Here is a 16376-nt window from a genome sequence, read left to right as displayed (position 1 = left end):
GTCCATACTCTAACTGTCAAGTGTCCCAATAACATCCTTTGTAGAAATTTTTTCTCCTGGGACAGAATCCAATCTGCAATCATATATTGCTTTGGCTATCATGACTCTTCACTCTCCTTTAATGAACAGTTCCTCAGTCTTTGTCTTTCATGAGAAACATGACATTTTTGAAAGAGTACAGGTCAGTTGTTTTATGGTTTAGTTTTGTCTGATGTTTTCTCATGGTTAGATTCAGGTTGTGAACCTTGGCTGGAAAACAATATAAATGCTATTTTGTTCTTGGTGTGTCTTATTCACAGGCTCATTAATATTAATTTATTTCATTTTCTGGTGATATAATTTAAATCATTAATCCATTAATTTCTTCAATTATATCTTCTAGTTAGTTAATATATATGTATATGTGTATGTATGTATGTGTGTATGTGTGTGTGTATAATTGTTATTGCTTCTGGTGTTAACTTTTTACTTAACTACCTATTGGGAGAGATGGGTATCTCAAATTTCTGCCCATCTTGCAAGCAGAGGCACTGTCAACCTCTGTCCAGATACTCTTTTCAAGTTGTTGTAGTGAATAGCCTTGGAAGATAGAGATGGTGTCTTTCTCTGGAGAAAAGTTCATTTACTGTCCAGTCTTGTGGCCCTGGAAATTAACCTGTATTATGTATTTAGTCTCCTGGATCATTTGCAGTCTGATAATACTGCACCTTTTATCACAAAAGCCATTTAACAATGGATCTTTCCTGTTGTCTACTGCCCACAGGCATCTACTATTGGTAAGTATTGTAATGCCCTTCTGAAAAAACGTCTACTCAAAAACATTTCTTTTTTTTTAAGAGAGGGAGAGGGTTGGGGAGGGGCAGAGAGAATCTTTTTTTTTTTTTTTCTTAAAGATTTTATTTTATTTTTTATTTATCCATGAGAGACACAGAGAGAGGCAGAGACACAGGCAGAGGGAGAAGCAAGCTCCCTGCAGGGAGCCCAACGCAGGACTCGATGCAGGACTCAATCCCGGGTCTCCAGGATCACGCCCTGGGCCCAAGGCAGGCGCTCCACCGCTGAGCCACCCGGCCTCCCCGCAGAGAGAATCTTAAACAGGCTCCATGAGTAGCCTGACTCGGGGGGAGCTTGATCTTACAACGGTGAGATCACAACTCGAGCTGAAATTGAGTTGTACACTTAACCTAGTGAACCACCTAGGTACCGCAAAAATATTTCTGATCTTACCTCTTTCTGATCTGCACACATTATCAAGACAGTTTGGTCACTAAATTCAGCTATATCCAGAAAGGAACCACGTCCTCTTAACGTCTTCCTGGGTGGAGAGCAGGGGGGATAGGTTGTGTAGATTTATTGGGATTTTATCTTGATTGTGTCTAGGCATGATGCACCTTTATTTCCCCTAACAGCAACACTGAACCAGTCCGGTTGTATACTCTCTAAGTAGCTGTCCAGCCAAAACGAGGCATAAAGGATATAAATTTAATTCTAAATCAGGCACTTTGAGTTGACAAAGTCTTAGATTATAAGATAATGACCACTTAGTTGAGCACACAGTTCACTGGGTCTCTATGTGGGCCAGAGTAGAGGACATAATAGGTCTCTGTAAATTTTATTTTGAAATGCCCCTGTCCATCTTGCCTCTGACCTTCCCAGACAAAATGTCTGTGCAAGTAGGCCATTTTGGAAAAAAGATGAAGTAATAGCTCCTGGATTGAGACACAGATTTAGTAGCAATAGAGAGAGAGAGAGCAACAATTCCAGAATCTGGGGAGGAAACATTCTAGATCCTAGTGATATAGAGGAGGGAAAGGCATTAATGATCTCCACAGTCCCCTAATCACTCCTGGAGCCTTCTTCATGAAAGAAAGTGATCAAAAAATGCTCTGATGTGGCTCTTCTAAATTGTTACAGTGCCTTGAATTTAACTGACTGCTGGATCTGCCATCCCCCACCAGGTATGAGGGAAGCCAGGGGAATGTGACATCCTAAAAGTCAAAGTCAAAAGTAAAAGTCAAGTGATGGGGCACCTGGCTGGCTCAGTTGGTGAAGCATCTGCCTTTGGCTCAGCTCATGGTCTTAGGGTCCTGGGACTGAACCCAGAGTTGGGTTCCCTGCTCAATGGGGAGTCTGCTTGTCTCTCTCCATCTAGCCCTCCCTGCACTTGTGCTCTCTTTCAAATAAATAAATAAAATATTTTTTTAAAGAAAGAAAGTAAAAGTCAAGTGAAAGTGTTTCAGGAAGTATGGAAAGGATCAACTGTGCAGGTGTTGCCGCCTATATGAATCAGATGAGGACTTAGAATTGGTCATTGACATGGTGACAAAGAAGTCATTGGTCATCTTGTCTTTGCAGTTTCAGTGATAGAGACATGGCAGTGAGAAAGAAATGACAAAATAGAGATGATTGCTTTTTTTAAAGCTTATTTTTATCAGAGAGGATGTGGGAGAGAAATGGAAGCTAAATTTCCATCTTCCATGGTGGGAAGTTATTAAATGATACATAATTTTAAAATTTTGGTTAGATCAATATTCAGGGTTTACTTTATTATGACTATGTAAACCCTACTCATAGATGAGCCAGGCAGTAAACCGTGGTTACTTTTCTTTTGCTGTGCAAGTTCTTGCAGAATGCAGGAGTTGGGATCCAATCTACAAGTGGAGAATTTGGCCCTGGAATTAGTTTTCTAATATGTGTTCCACTAATTTGACTCTAAACCCTCCCCCACTGTCTAAATCTTTTTTTCAGAACCTTCATAAGTGTTATATATCCTGTCACTTGCACTAAGAATTGGTTCCTCCACTGAAATTAGAAGGAAGGCAGAATGCATGCATCTAGGGGAAGGTACGTTGGTGGGTTTTTTTGAGAGTTGTTGAGAAAGTTATTTTTGATTGCAGCTGTTTTCTCAGTGAAATAATAAGCAAGTTTATCAGTGAAAGTGAGAAAGGTCAAGGAGCTGGAAATTTAAGAAGAGAGGAGAAAGTGTGGAGCAGCTGTAGAGGAAACTGGGAGACCAAATAAACAGGAAGAGTGAAACAGGATTTCCTGTGCATGCTGGGGGCCTTCCTGAGTTTTGTGATCATCAATTTAAAGCAATGCCCCTCATCACGTTGGGTAATTTCTTTCCAGCTATGTTCAGCTTTCTTTTCTTTCTTTCTTTCTTTCTTTCTTTCTTTCTTTCTTTCTTTCTTTCTTTCTTTCTTTCTTTTTCTTTCTTTCTCTCTCTCTCTCTTTCTTTCTTTCTTCTTCTATTATTATTATTATTATTATTATTATTATTATTATTATTATTGCTGTTGTTCACCTTACAAGATACATGAATGTGCTTGGAGATACAGGGTGTTTAAAATTTTTGTAGCATTTTAAAGCTGAACAGTTAGTTACATTGTTTTAGAAGCTGAGCCCTTCCCTCACAGAGAGCTCACAGAGGGCTACTGGTCCACCTTTCTGCGGATCTCAAAGCACTCCTGTCTTGCTTTTGCAGCGTTGGTCATTTCTAATTTTCCTTCTGAATCTAATCTCTTTTTTGCTCAACAGTATACTTTTGAGTTAAGAAAACACAAGAACTTAGCTTGTGTTGCTGACCACATTTGGAAGGGCAGGAGTGTTAGGGTGTCCTCAGCAGTCCACGCACTCACACCTTTGAGGGCTTTGGCTCATTGGAGGCATGGAGAGGACGTGGAGCAGGAGAGTTTCCCAGTTAAGTGCAGTGTTGTGCGCCCAAGTGCAGGTTGTCACCTTTTGAAAAGCATAGATGACTTTTCTTTTTGAAAGTCAGCATATATAGTATATTCATTTGTGGTTTTTCTTTGTGTTTTTAAATGTTTCATCAGAGATTATGTTTTATTTTTTTAAATTTTTTTAGATTTTATTTATTTATTTGGTATATAAAGAGAGCACGTGCAAGTGCACAAGCAGAGGGAGCCACAGAAGCAGAGGGAGAAGCAGGCTCCCCACTGAGCAGGACCCTGATATGGGACTCAATCCCAGGACCCCGGGATCATGACCTGAGCCGAAGGCAGATGTTCAACTGATTGAGGTGTCCCTGGGCTTAATCAGAGATTCAATCTATGAATCTTAAAAAAAAAAAAAAATCATCCTCTTAAAAATCAGCTTAGCTATGGGAAATACAGAATAACTGATCTTCAGTCACAGGGAATAACTCTGCTTTGAACCATAATATAGATAAAGGAGATTTTCCTTTTCTGGTACTGAATACTTCAGTAACTCCTTACATGTCTTTCCTCATTCACTCGAAGCACCTCTGCTTTTTTTTTTTTTTTTTTTTTTTTTAAGGAGAGGAGGGGACTAATATTTAAAAGAAATTTGTAGCTTCTGTTGTTCTTGGTCAACCAGAGAGTCATACAGACTAACAATTACTTCTGCCTTTCTTTTTACACACACACACACACACACACACACACACACACACACACACGAGCGCATGTACATAAAACATTGACATTTTGAGAGAAGAACAGAGGACAAAGGGCCCAGGGAAGGGGATGGAAATGGGGAGGAGGAGAGTCAGTGAGGTCTCAGTATTTCAGAGCATGAAAAAGAGAGGAAAGGAAAGAGGTTATGGTGGGAGAGATGGTCATGGCGAAGGAGGAGAAATTGCAGAGATGGGAAGAGAGCAGGAGAGAAGAAAAAAAATAAATACAGGGAAAGCAAATTAGGCAAGCACTTGATTTGATTGAGTCATTGATACAACTTACACATGGCTGTTGCCTTCTCCTCAAGAACATGGGTGCCTCAGGTGGGGCTCTCTCCCCACCAGCACCTATGAATGCAGGTCCAACACATTAGTCTCTCACTGTGCTGTGAGGGACTCTTCATGCTGATGCCATGTGTATTTTCTTCATTGTTTTAATGACTGCTATAGGGTTTCTTTTTGGGGTAATGAAATTTTCTGGAACTAGGGGTACAACTTTGTGAATATATAACATCTACTAAGTCGTATACTTAAAAATCAATAAAATAAGAAAAGTAAGATTCAAACCATACTTATGTTCTTCTTTTCTAATATTGTTTTCCTCAGGAGTGGGAAAGGAGGTAGCTTCTCTTCTTTCCCTAGTTTTAAAAAAAAACAAAACATGCTGAAGCATTGGTTGTTTGACCTGGACAAACAAAAAAATCATCACTAATAAGTGTTTTTGCTCAAGTCTGACTTCTGGAATTTTATTCTATTTGACCATGGAAGTGTAGGCTATGCTATGTAGCTATTCACATGGTAAGCACAGAGTAGACCTAATGTTTTCAGCTGCATTAACAGCTAATTCTGATACAAGAAATCGTAATAAGCCTGCAGCTTTCTAAATAAGTGGCCAAAGTCAACTGAGCTTCCATTAGTTGTTTATTTTAATAGAAATGACCTCTGTGTTAATCCTGGAACCACCACTCGATGAAAGGAGAGAATGTTCTTTTTCCTGCATTACCTTCTGTAAGGACATGGTTCATACATGTCCTACCTAAAGTAGGTGCCCAATAATTTCTGATCAAGATGATAGCAGCTTGGTTGTCCACTTGGTGCCTTAGTTTCTTTATAAATAGCATATGTGTCATGTTTCCTTCTCCTTTCTTTGGAGGAAAATGGTGAGGAAAGTTGGTAGTACAGCTTGAATCTTATCTTTCTTAGTTTAGTGATTTTTAAATGTATAACTCTTTAAATTTTAGTATATTTTCTTATATTCACAAAATTTTGCCACTATTTAATTCAGAAAAATTTCATCACCCTCCAAAAAAGCTCTGTCTCCACCAGTAGCCATTCCCCATATCCCACTCCCCCAACCTCTGGAAACCACTAATCTGTTTTCTGTCTCTATGGATTTGTCTGTTCTGGACATTTCATAGAAATGGAATCATGCAGTATATAGTCTTTTCTGTCTGGATTCTTTCACTTAGCATAATGTTTTCAAGATTCACTCATATATTAGCATATATTAATATTTCATTCTTTTAAATGCAAATCAAAACCACAATGAGATTCCACCTCACACCTATTAGAATAGCTATAACCAAAACCATAAGAAACAAGTGTTGGTGAGGATGGAGAGAAAAAGGAACCCTTGTGCACTGTCGGTGGGAATGCAAACTGGTGCAACTACAGTGGAAAACAGTATGGAAGTTCCTAAAAAAATTAAAAATAGAATTACCATATAATCCAGTAATTCCACTGTTCACCCAAAGAACACAAAGCACTAATTCAAAATGATGTATGTAGTTCTATATTTATAGCAGCATTATTTACAATAGCTAAATTATAGAGGCAGCCCACATGTCCATCCTTAGATAAATAAAGAAAAAGTGGTATATGTATAAAATTGAATATTATTCAGCCATAAAAAAGAATGAAATTTTGTCATTTGCAACAACATGGATGGACCTAAAAGGTATAATGCTAAGTGAAATAAGTCAGATAAAGACAAATAGCACATGATTTCACTCATATGTGAAATTTAAGAAAAAAGAAGAAAAAAAGAGGCAAGCCAAAAAATAAACTCAAACTCAAACCTGAGAATAAACAGATGGTTACCAGAGGGGGAGGTGGCTGGAGAGGATGGGTGAAATAGGGGATCGGGATTAAGAGTGTACATATCATGATAAGCACTAGCAATATATGGAACTGTTGAATCACTATACTGTATACCTTAAACCAATAGAATACTGCATGTTAACCACCCTGGAATTTACAAAAAAAAATTTCATTCCTTTTTATAGCTAATATTCCACTACATTGATATACAACATTTTGTTTACCCATTCATCAACTGGTGGATATTTGGGTTTTTCCACTTTTCAGCTACTATGAGTAATATTGCTATGAACGTTCACATACTAGTTTTTATATGAACATACGGTTTAAATTCTCTTGGCTATATAAAACCAGGAATGGAATTACTGGTTCATATGGTAGCTCTATGTTTACCTTTTTGAGGAGCTGCCAAACTGTTTTCTGAAAATGCAGAGGGGTTTTAATTTTACCAGCAATATATGAGGGTTTCATTTCCTTTGCATCCTTTTCAACACTCGTTATTGTCTATCTTTTTTGATTATACAGTCATCCTGGTGGGGGGTTTAAATTTGCACTTCCCTATAGACAAATGGTGTTGAACATATTTTCATGTACTTATCGGTCATTTGGAGATTTCTTTTGGCTAAATGTCTTTCAGATCTTAGCCCATTTTTAAACTGTTTTTTTTTTAACTTTATATATTGTGTCTTTTTAAAATAAAATTTTTAAGGACAATTTTAGATTTACAGAAAAATTATGAAGTACAGAGAATTCACATATAATCTGTACCTAGTTTTCCTTATTAACATCTTACATTAGGATGATACATTTGTTACAATCAGTGAACCAATATTGATGCATTATTGTTGACTAAAATTTATATTTTATTCAGATTTCCTTAGTTTTTATCTAATGTCCTTTTTCTATTCTGGGATCCCATCCAGGATACCACATTGCATTTAGTTGTCATGTCTCATGGTTCTCTTGTCTGTGGCAGTTTCTCAGATGTTTCTTGTTTTTGGTGACCTCCACAGTTTTGAGAAACACTGGTCAAGTGTTTCAGAGAATGTTCTATTGGGATTTTCTGATGTTTTTCTCATGATTAGATTGGGGTAATCTGTCTTAAGAAGTAAGGCCACAGAGGTGCCATTTTCATCATATACTATGACATGACTTATCATTGTTAATATTAATTAACTTTGGTCACCTGGCTGAGTCGGTGTTTGTACAGTTTCTTTCCTCTCCCTTTTCCATACTATAGTCTTTGCAATGGAGTCACTAGGCATAGCCCACATCTAAGGAGTAAGGAGTTATGGCCACCTCTTGAGAGCAGAATATCTACATAAATTATTTGGAATTCCTCTGTGCATAAGATTTGTCTCTTCTTCTCTCTCTCTCTCTCTCTCTCTCATCTATCTACCTCTCATCCATCTATCTATATTTGTATAGACTCATGGATATTTATTTTATATTTTGGTTTTTACTATTGGTTTGTTTTTTGTTTTATTTTGTTTTTACTATTGTTTTGTGGTAGCTTGAATTTTGTGGAATAGAATTAGCAATGCATTTAGTAGTGCTATTGGTGAGCTGTGAAAGGTTGTTCAGTGACCTCTCAGAGCTGCCCAGATTTTTACTGTGCTTTAAACTGGACTGGAAACTTTATTCACTTGCCACAGTCAGAGGGTAGGAGGTATACACAGGAACTGTGAAATTCTTTTATGGCATAATGACATGGTGTCATTGGCCAGATTCGTAAACTGAGTAGCTTGAAATAGATACAGACAAAGCCACAAGCAGGATAAAGGGAGAGTGCTTTGGGTGTAAGATATAAAATTTATGCTTAGTTTGCTGTTTTCTGAGAAGGTCTTAGAGCTACTAGCTGCTTTCCCCAGATGCATACCGTAGAGGCTAAAGGAAATGCTACTCTTTCTTTAGCCACTCTGCCTTTCAAGTCACTTCTTGGCTCTCTGCTCCCAGAACTTGGCTCTGTGAGATCTCCCATAGGTGTAAAGTGGAGCCATGCTCCTAGTGTCCATAGAAACAAATCCATTTTAAAGGGACACTTTTTAGACAGAATGCTTATGCCATGTTTGTTTATTTGAAAACAAATGGTCTTTTAGATGTGTGAGGTCACAACCTCCTTGCCCAAATTTCCATTGACATTGGTCAATTAAGAATTGTACATTTATTTTATTCCATTTTATTTTTTTAACAACAGATAATTGTACATTTATTTTTTTAAAGATTTTATTTATTTATCTGAGAGAAAGAGAGAGAGAGCGTGTGAGCATGCACAGGGGTGGAGGAGGGGCAGAGGAAGGAGAAACAGATTTCCCACTAAGCATGGATGATGTGGGGCTCGAGCCCAGGACCCTGGGATCATGACCTGAGCCAAAGTCAGGCACTTAACTGACCGAGCCATCCAGGCATTCAAAGATTTAAATGGTAATTTTGAATGAATTTCCAGAGCCTGAGTTGTGGGCTAATATGAGTAGGGAAAATCCTGGGCACCACAGTCTGGGGGAAGTCCCCATATTCTGGTGGTCTTTATCTTCAGGAACCCTACTGGGTTATTACTTTGAAAGTCTGAATGCAAATGGTCTATATATACCATTTAAAGACAGAAATGGTCAGTGTGGATTAAAAAAATAAGATCTAAGTATAAGAAACCTATTTTACATGTAAATACTCAGACATATTATAAGTAAAGGATGGAGAAAGATACACCATGCTAACATTAATCAAAGAAAGCTGGAGCATATCTACATTCATTTCAGGCAAAGCCAACTTTTGAGCAAGAAAGGTTATCAGAAATAAAATGGGGCATTATATACATGATAAACGGTTTCAAGAGGACATAACAACCCTACACATATATGCACCTAACAATGAGCATTAAAACACAGGAGTAAAAACTGATAGAATAAAAAGAGCAATAGACAAATCCACTATTACAGTTGAAGACTTCATCGCCCCTTCATTAGTAACTGATATATCAAGAAAGCAGTAAATCATTAAGGATATAGATAACCTAAGCAGAGCTATCAATCAACTAGATTTAATGGACAAATAGAATACTTCATCCAATATCAGCAGAATGCATATTCTTTTCAATCTTACAGGGATTATTCGCCAAGATAGACCATGTTCTCGATCATAAGACACATTTTTTTTTTTTTTTTTTTTTTTTTTTTTTTTTTTTTTACTTATGATAGTCATGCAGAGAGAGAGAGGCAGAGACATAGGCAGAGGGAGAAGCAGGCTCCATGCACCAGGAGCCCGATGTGGGATTTGATCCCGGGTCTCGAGGATCGCGCCCTGGGCCAAAGGCAGGTGCCAAACCGCTGCGCCACCCAGGGATCCCAATCATAAGACACACTTTAATAAATTTAGAAGTACAAAAATCTTACAAATAATATTCCCTGATAACAATGAAAATAAACTAGAAATAAGTAATGTAAGGATAGCTGGATAATCCCCCAAATATTTGAATTTTAAACAACACAGTTCTAAATAACCCATGAGTCAAAGAAGCCTCAAAGAAATCTAAAAATATTTTTAATTCTCTTTGAAAGAAACTACAAAGGAAAAGATTGAAAAAGTTGGCCAGACAAACAATAGAAACAATAAAAGCTTTGTCAAAAAACCTCACAGAGAAAATGGAAAAAAACAGCAGAGAAAAATATCTACAGCAAATATAAATAGAAAATCCAGATATTTATTTATTTATTTATTTATTTATTTATTTATTTATTTATTTATTTTGAAAATCCAGATTTTTAAAAGTCACTCAGACCTCAACAGATAAATAACATGAACCATCAGTCACAAAAGAGCAAATTCAAGAGTCTAATAAGCATAATAAAACAATTTGCTAGAATTAAAAGAAATATATTTTTCCTATTAAATTATCAAATATTGAAAAATGATACTATTCTATTGAGCTATACATTTGAAATTAGTGCAGTTTACTGAATGTATGCTGAAATCCATTTTAAAAATTCTATGCAATATTGACAGGAATTTAGTAAGAAAGTCATTTTTATATTTTGCTCATAATAATTTAAATTACAGCAACCTTTCTAGAAAACAATATAACCAGTTATCAAGAGCATTAATAATGTTCATATACTTTAATCCAGGATTTCCACTTCTAAAATATGACACAATTTATACATAAAGACATCCTTTAAATGAATGAAAATTAGGAGCAAAAAATCCACAACAGATTAATGCTTACATATATTAAGGTAAATCTAGTAGGATTTTAAGAAGCTATCAAATACTAATTTAACAAGTTTTTTAGTGATAGACTGTTTTGGGAATGAACAATATACAAAATTATAAATATAGTATAAACACAATTTTATATTGAAATACCAAGAAAAAGAAAATAAGGAATTAAGACAAAATAATTAGTGGTATTGTATTGCCTCTAGCTATCAGAGTTATGGGTCATTTTTTGGAGTCATTGTTTTTTTTACTTCTCTATAATTTTTTGGCACAGTGCATATTTTCTAAGTGAACATTCAGTACTTCAATACTAAAAAGAGTAAATAAAAATAAACTCCGGGCAGCCGGGGTGGCTCAGCAGTTTAGTGCTGCCTCTGGCCCGGGGTGTGATCCTGGAGACCAGGGATCGAGTCCCATGTCAGGCTCCCTGCATGGAGCCTGCTTCTCCTTCTGCCTGTGTCTCTGCCTCTCTCTCTCTCTCTCTCTCTCTGTCTTTCATGAATAAATAAATAAAATCTTAAAAATAAATAAATAAATAAATAAATAAATAAATAAATAAATAAACTCACTCCAAGTTTCTGAAATCCTCTGTTTTCTGTTACTCCTCCTACTAGGTCCTAAAGTATCTTCCAAGGTGAAGGCCAAAGTTCACCCTTTCTACGAAACCCCTCTTGACCCTCAGACAGTCATGCACTCCTTTGTGTTTGTCAACTCTTTCCATGTAGCTCTCACCTGTTGCTCCCACTAGACTGAGGAGTAGGAGCCATGTCTTGCCTCTTATCTCCCTGGTACCCAGAACAGCATCTGGTACAAAATAGATATTTAATTAATCATTATTATGATTATTGGCCGGCTCAATTCACTATTCCCCTGATTCTCTTGCTGAAGATTCATATCCTTGCCCAGCTGATACTTCTGAGAAACCAGAGAAATAGGAAACCATGAGGGCAAAGACATTTCTCAGCCCTATCAAGGACCGACTTTCGTTTTCCTGCCCATGCCCACATGATTAGAAGTGGGATCCAAGATATGAGTGTCATTTCTGTCCCTGGCAGGAGAAACAGCATCATGTTCTGAAACAGAATGAGTAGCTTGTGGTTATTTCTGCCACAGCTGAACTCTGATCTTTCTTTTCTATAGTGAATGGATTAGACTGTCCCAAGTAAAATCAGTTGAAAACTTGTAGGTGAAAACATCTTCACATCTTAGGTTTCTTTATAGTTCCCTTAAGATCTGGTCCTGAGAGTAGCTTTTTTTTTTTTTTTTATTTTTTTATTTTTTAAGATTTATTTACTATTCATGAGAAACAGACACACACACACACACAGACAGAGAGAGAGAGAGAGAGAGAGAGAGGCAGAGACATAGGCAGAGGGAGAAGTAAGCCCCTCACAGAAGCGGGCCCAATGTGCGACTCGACCCTGGATCCCAGGATCACGACCTGAGCCGAAGACAGGTGTGCAACCGCTGAGCCACCCAGGCGTCCCCTGAGAGTAGCCTTTCTTGATTCAGGTCTATATGAGCAGATGAGTCTAAAATTTCTTCCTTCATGAATGCCTAGGAAGAAGCTTTCCCACATACCTTTATACAAATGAGGTAGTTACAAAATGCATTAGTCACTATGGCAAAAAGAGCCTAAATTTTGATGCTGTTGCTTCTCTTCCTAAAAATGAAAACCAGGTCTAAAAACAACAACAACAACAAAACAGCCATGAGATGAAAGTATATGCATCGCTGGCTCTTCATGACTAGCACAGCCATGACTCATGGTCCTAAGAAGCATCTGAAGCATGTGGAAGCTCCAAAGCATTGGATGCTGGATAAACTGACTGATGTGTTTGCCCCTTGTCCATCCATTGGTCCCCGTAAGTAGAGAGAATATCTCCTTCTCATCATTTTCCTAAGGAACGGACTTAAGTATGCCCTAATAGGAGATAAATAAAGAAGATCTGTATGCAGGGTTTTATTAAGATTGATGGCAAGGTCCAAACTGATATAACCTACTCTGCTGGTTTTATGGATGTCACCAGCTTTGACAAGACTGGGAAGAATTTCCATTTGATCTATGACACCAAGGGTCACTTTGCTGTTCATTGGGTTATACCTGAGGACACCAAGTATAAGTTGTGCAAAGTGAGAAAGTTTTTTGTGGGGACAAAAGAAATCCCTCATCTGGTGACCCATGATGCTTTCACCATCTGCTATCTTGATTCCCTTATCAAGGTGAATGACACCATTCAGATTGATTTGGACTCTGGAAAGATTCCTAATTTCATCAAGTTTGACACTAGTAATCTGTGTATGACAACTGGGGATGCTAACCTGGGAAAAATTGGTGTGATCACCAACAGAGAGAGACATCCTGGTTCTTTTGATGTAGTTCACGTGAAAGATGCCAATGGCAACAGCTTTGCCACCTGGCTCTCCAACATTTTTGTTATTGGCAAAGGCAACAAACCATGGATTACTCTTCCCCGTGGAAAGGGTATCCATTTCACCATCACTGAAGAAAGAGACAAGAGACTAGTGGCCAAACAGAACAGTGGGTAAGATGGTCTCTATGTGATGTGTTTGGAAGTCTTTATACTGAAAGATAATATAGCATGAAAAAAAAGTATATGCATCACTGAATGACATGAGACCAAAGTGAATGATCTTAAATCCAAAGAGATGAGCTCTTATTCTACACATGATTCCAGAACAATGATAGAGGTTCTTTTTTCCCTCTGTGAGAGTTAATGTGTCACCTTGGCTAGATCATGGGACTCAAATTTTTTTAAAAAGATTTATTTATTCATAAGAGACACAGAGACAGAGAGAGGCAGAGACACAGGCAGAGGGAGAAGCAGGCTCCATGCAGGGAGCCCGAAGCGGGACACTATCCCAGAACTCCAGGATCATGCCCTGGGCTGAAGTCGGCGCTAAACCGCCGAGCCACCCAGGCTGCCCGGGACTCAGATATTTGGTTAAATATTTTTCTGGATGTTTCTGTGAAGGTATCTTTTAGTGAGAATAACATTTAAATCAGGAGAGCTTAGGTCTTAATAGAAAAAAAGGCTCACTTCCCCAAGGAAGAAAGAATTCTTCCAGCTCCTGCTTTTGGATTCCAGAGTCTCCAGACTGCTGGCTTACCCTGCAGATTTTGGACTTGCCAAGCCTCCAAATCATGTGAGTCAATTTCTTAAAATAAATCTCAGTCTCTCTCTCTCTCTCTCTCCCTCTCTCTCCCTTTCCCTGTCGCTCTCAATCTCAATCTTTACATTCTGTTGCTTTTGCTTCTCTAGAGAATACTATTACCTCCTGCTATTGCTGAATTGTTAGATCAAGTGATGCCCCTGTGGCATGTTACCATTGGAAAATAAATCTAATAAAGCTGTATAAAACCATTTAGAGCTGTGGGTGAAGAGAGTACAATCCTTATTATTAGCAAGGACATCTACCTCTTCAGGAATATAAAGTATTTTATTGTTAACCCTCGTTTTGAAGATGAAGCCATGTTAATAGTGTGTCAGAGCTGTGATTTTGCTTGGATCTTTGAGCAGGATGGTATGGGCAATGTTGAATATCCCTAGTCTTTCTCCAATCATCGGTGATGAAAAGTAGGCAGGTAAAGAACCATCTATTTCTTTGCAAGCCACTAAGTATTAGAGATTGATGCCATATTAGTTTCCAGTGGTTGTTTTAAGGGATTACCATGGGCTGTTTAGTTTTACTTATTTATTTTTTAAAGATTTATTTATTTGAGAGAGAGAGAGAGAGAGAGAGCAAGCATGTGGAGGGGAAGGGGCAGAGGGAGAGAGAGAGAAAGGTTTAAGCAGGCTCCATGCTGAGTGCTGAGCCCCCAGGGGGCTTGATGTCATGACCCTGTGATCATGACCTGAGTGGAAACCAAGAGTCAGACGCTTAACAGACTGCATCACCCAGGTGCCCCACCATGAGCTGTTTAAAACAACAGAAATCTTTGGGATCCCTGGGTGGCGCAGCGCTTTGGCGCCTGCCTTTGGCCCAGGGCGCGATCCTGGAGACCCGGGATCGAATCCCACATCGGGCTCCCGGTGCATGGAGCCTGCTTCTCCCTCTGCCTATATCTCTGCCTCTCTCTCTCTCTGTGACTATCATAAATAAATAAAAAAAAAATTAAAAAAAAAAAACAGAAATCTTTTCTCGTTCTTGAGGCCAACAGGCACAAACCAGTTTCACTAAGGCTAAATGAAGGTGTCATGTTTCCTCTGGAGGCATTAGGGGACAATCCATTCCTTGTTTCCTCCATCTGGTGGCTGCCAGCTTTCCTTTACTTGTGGCTTCATTCCTCCACCTCTAAGGCTTCCTGGCCACATTAGTTTTCATTTCTCTTTAGTTGCCTCTAATCTGGAACAGTTTTTAAATCTTTCCTTGACCATTATAACTTTGAGAATTTTGAAGATCATAGACCATTTTATAGAATATCCTCCAATTTGGATCTGTCTGATGCCTCCCCATGAGTAGGTTTTGATTATGTTTCTTTGGCAGGGCTATCATGGAAGTGGTACCGTGGCTCGTTGTAGTCCGTTGGCACAGATGTTTGACTCTGCTTCATTACCAGTGATGTTAACTTGGATCACCTGATTACAAAGGTGTTTGCTAGCCTTCTCCAGTGTAAATTTACTGTGCTTTCCTTAGTAATTAGTGAATATTTTGAGGGGCAGTACTTAGGGATTTCGTGAATATTCTACTGTTCATCAGACCTTCACTTTTTCCATTTATCTATCTAAATATTTATATATTTATATAATGGATTTCTCTGTTTCATGTGTTTTAATCATTACTCTCATCATTTATTTCAATGCTCTCTCAGATTTAGCCAGTGGGAGCCTCTTCAAACTGACTTCTGTTTCCTTTTGACTGTCCATCTTTTTTTTTTTTTTTTTTTTTTTTGAGCACTTCCTTATTTAGGGCTGAACAAGATGTTTCAGGCTCATCATTTACTTTTTCTGTCTGAGCTCTGGGATAAGCTATTTTTCCAAGTACCCCTGATTCCTTTAGTGGATAACTATATAGATACAGTGTTATTAATTAATTTAATTAATTAAATTAAATAGACATATATTTAATTAATTAATTTATTTATTTAAAAATATTTTATTTATTTTTTCATGAGAGAGAGAGAGAGAGAGGGGCAGAGATACAGGCAGAGAGAGAAGCAGGCTCTATGCAGGGAGCTGGACGTGGGACTCGATCCCTAGTCTCCAGGATCACGCCCTCGGCCCAAGGCGGCACTAAACTGCTGAGCCGCCGGGCTGCCCCATATGTTTAGTCTAATTAATTTATTGTGCATACACAAGTGGGAAGAGGGGGAGAGGGAGAGAAATCATCTCAAGCAGACTCTGCACTGAGCACAGAGTCTGACACACAGGGCTTGATCTCACGACCTGAGCCAAAATCAAGAATTGGATACTTAACCAACTGAGCCACCCAAGTGCTCCCAGTGGAGAATGATATTTAGAATGAAGACCTGTGTGTTACATGTGGTCATTTCCATTGGGGAGTTGCTAGTCCCAGGCCCTTTCAGGGAAATTTACATATACATACACATTTACAATTATATTTGTTTATCTTACATATATTGAAAACTAAGGTATTAACCACGTTA

At 38.1% G+C, this 16376-nt stretch overlaps 1 pseudogene; it reads left to right on the top strand.

Annotated features, from left to right (window-relative positions):
• Positions 1–12431: 12431 nt before the first annotated feature.
• On the top strand, positions 12432–13297 carry LOC140623639 (small ribosomal subunit protein eS4, X isoform-like; annotated as a pseudogene).
• The last annotated feature ends 3079 nt before the right edge of the window (positions 13298–16376 follow it).

The sequence above is a fragment of the Canis lupus genome, chromosome 33, assembly GCF_048164855.1.
Source record: "Canis lupus baileyi chromosome 33, mCanLup2.hap1, whole genome shotgun sequence".
NCBI lineage: Eukaryota > Metazoa > Chordata > Mammalia > Carnivora > Canidae > Canis > Canis lupus.
This window is presented reverse-complemented; position numbering and strand designations above follow the sequence as displayed.